Here is a 3,427-nt window from a genome sequence, read left to right as displayed (position 1 = left end):
AAAAAAAAAAAAAAAAAAAAAAAAAAAAAAAAAACGAGGTCTGCTCAAAGTCTGCGAGATGGAGAAGCTAGTAGCGCGATTAAGTGATGAAAGGCGGCATGGAATCGTGCGTATATTTTTCTCTCGAGCCTTCCTCGGGATTTCCTCCCGTTTAATCCGTTTAAAACGAATTCGAGTCAAGAGTAATCACGCGGTCAACTAATCGAATTGTTCGAGAGGGAGGAGGCGCGGATTAAGATCGAAATTTAATTTTTCCCTCCCTCCTTTTAACGGTATTCGATTTTATTGCCACGGCATCGCCATCACTCTGTTCGAGAACGCGGTTGCTTTTGCGGAAGTTCAAACACCGAGATCTTATTGACTTCGGGCTTTAGACGTTCATTCTCAAAGGAGTAATTACTCCGACATCAAATGCTCTCGTCTCACCCTACGATATCGAAGATTTCGCCGCGCTCCCAAACTTCCCGAATTCTGCAACGATTCGAGGAATTCGTTTCAATCTCTCGAAATACCTTTTCCTATTTCACGATGTTGATCCATTCGTATTTTATGTCAAAATTGGAAAAGGAGAAAAATTGTTTTTCCAATGCGAAAGAAATGTTCGATATTTATTTCTTTTAGATTATCGCAAGGAAGCCACTTCCTTCGAAGAGTTTCGAGCAGAGAATCGGATAAAATGTTTACGCGTCGCGGTTGGCAAAACCCTGCCCTAGAATGAAACGTCTAGGGTATCCTAGGGTTACGCGAAGGGTGATCGCGTTTTATGGCAAGTGACTCACACGACTCCGGGCCCCTCCTTTCGTTATGCCGTTACGATCATCCCGGCCTTTGCTCCGCGAATTCGACTACGTCTGCACATCTTTTCCCCCCTCCCCCTAGAAAAAATTCACCCCCAAAGAATATAACCAAACTGTTTCCGCGATGTAAAAAGATCTAAAGAATTTCTATTTTCCTTAAAACGATTATAATTAAGCATCTTAAGACGATATCTTCGTGGATGGTTTACGAAATAGAAGATCAATAACGCAGATATCCCCGTAGATAACCGTAAAGGAAACGACTCCTTCCGCTTTCCACGCTCGTAAACGTTCAACGTTGTGTGCGCGTCGAACTACAAAAATTGGCCTGCCTTTTCGTTACTATAATTTAACAATTAAACCTCTCGACCCTTGACACGCGCGATTAACCACGCGCGATACGCGTGGATTCTTGCGGCTCGACCGTTCGTTTGTTCGTTTTTCACTTGCACAGGATATTCTTGACCTGCCCCGCACGCAATCTGCCTCGCTCAAATGCATCGAGAAATTGGAATTCCGCGCGATATAGATACCACAAGGTTACCTCGTCCCAACTTAGATAGGTAGACGATCGGATAAGAGAGTTATTTCGTAAAAAAAATGCAATTTTCGTACACGATCGTAATCATGTAAAAAAAAAAAAAAGAAAGAAAGAAACGCGATTCGAAATTGTAATTGGTCGCTCTTTATCGTTTTATAGAGGGATGGAAATTGGACGCGACACTCGCGTTGTGGAATTTTTCATACGTGGCCGTCTGGGGAAAGGGCATCGAAACGCTCGAAAATCCCCCTCCCCCCTCTTTTTTTTTTAATTGGTCATTCGATAATTATCGAATTCCCGCACGGCTTTCCCAGCTTTTGCTTAATTACGCGTCGCACTCGCGCTTCAATCCCGTTGGACTTCATTTTTCCCGTTGTTGTCGCCAGCTCGATCCTCGTAATTTCGTTAGAGTTAGGGTACAGGCCTCGATTCTCCCGCGATAAATTCCAAAATCCCACGCCCTCTTCACTTATCGTTATTTACGTCTCTTTCTCTCTTTCTCTCTCTCTCTCTGTTTCGTGTACCACGAGAGAGCTGGGCCGCGCGCGCGCGCCTCTCATAAATCGAGAATTCATGGCTCCGTAATAAGCGTATTTTTCCGCAGAGGGGAGGGGAGAGGAAAAGAGCGATCGTTCCACGATGAAAGAGCGGAGGAAAAAAAATTGGAAGGAAAATTGATAGGAACCGCGTTCGAGCCGTGACGAAGCTGTTAACTGATGATCGATATTGAGTGAAATTCCACGGAAATTGACACGATCGTTGATTAGAGGAGCGAGCAAATGTTTGAAATTTTTTTTCGTCTCGAAAATTTTTTTATTCTCGCGGGCGGGGAGGGAGATCGATAAAGGGAGAACGGCCCGGTTCGTGGAGTTAAATTTCACGAGGCGAAACTCTCTTTTCAACGCTCGATGAAGTATTCGATTGTTGAGTTAAAAGTGCGTGGAGTCGTTACACGGTGTCGATTCGATTCGGTATATATCGAAACCGTTTCACGCCCGTTAACGATCGGAAACGTACGCAACCGAGGCCGACGAGCTAACAATTAACCCCCGACTCGACCGATCCGCCTCAACCTCTTCATCGAGCTCGACCGCTTTCCAACCCTCCCTCCCTCCCTCTCTCTCTCTCTCTCCCTCTTTTTCTTTTTATTTCTCCGTCTATCTCTCGATTCGTCGTTGATTACACGAAATCGAAACCCCCCTGGAAAAAGGTTGGGGATGGAGAGGGAAAGAAAAAAAAAAAAGATAGGTTGGAGAGGGAAGGAGATTACACGGTGGATAAGGGACGACAAAGGACAGAGTTGCGCCGTATGTTGGGGCGGCTGTATGTTCTCTCCCAGTGAAAACACGGCATTAGGTAATGTTGCGTTTCTCCGCGTTTTTCTCCCTTTCACGTGGCGGAAGCTCCGCGAAGCCGCCTCTCGCCCCCACCTTACCCCTCCCCCTCCTCCACGCCTTGGGCCCCTTTTTGTTTTTAACGGTGGACCTATTCCGGCGTATCCAGCGGGAACGGCGAGGCATCTGAAAAGGGAGGATTGCCCGAAGGAAACGCGAGCCCTTTTATGCACCGTGTGCCCGCGCTTCAAGGGCGTGTACGAATGAAATAGAGCGGAACGCGCTTAACGTGAAATACCCGTGTCGCTTTTCACCGATTCCAACCCTTTCCTCTCCCGTTTCTTCGGTTTTTCGCCATTTCCGTATCGAGTGGGTGTAGCAACCTCGACCTCGCCTCCACGGCCTCCACTCGCCCAGGTCAAGGGGAGGATGAGAATCAACTCCGTTCTTGAAACTTTTAATCATAGAGGATAAAGGATAAACGCGTGTCCTATTCGAACCTATGCAAATTAACAACCTTTCGAACAAGCGAAATTCCAACCTCTTTCCATCTTAAATTTTACTTTTATTATTACTACTACTATTGCTGCTAGTCACAGATTCGATCGTTTCGCGTCACGTGAATATCTTAAACTTAGAATCGTGAAAACAACAATATCTGAATCGAAGGGATGATTCTCGATAGTGGCACGATCCTCTCGGTTCCGTGCGATCCAACAATGAAGGGACGCTGATTGGTTAGCTGCATTGTACGT

At 46.0% G+C, this 3,427-nt stretch overlaps 1 protein-coding gene across 2 annotated transcripts in view; it reads left to right on the top strand.

The window, feature by feature from the left end:
• Window positions 1–3,427, top strand: part of LOC102673111 (colorectal mutant cancer protein) — a 38,819-nt gene that overhangs the window by 5,222 nt on the left and 30,170 nt on the right. The gene's annotated exons all lie outside the window — the stretch shown is intronic.

Source organism: Apis dorsata, unplaced genomic scaffold, assembly GCF_000469605.1.
Source record: "Apis dorsata unplaced genomic scaffold, Apis dorsata 1.3 scaffold_292, whole genome shotgun sequence".
In the NCBI taxonomy this organism is placed as follows: Eukaryota; Metazoa; Arthropoda; class Insecta; order Hymenoptera; family Apidae; genus Apis; species Apis dorsata.
The sequence above is the reverse complement of the archived record's forward strand: the minus strand, read 5'-3'. Positions and strand labels throughout refer to the sequence as shown.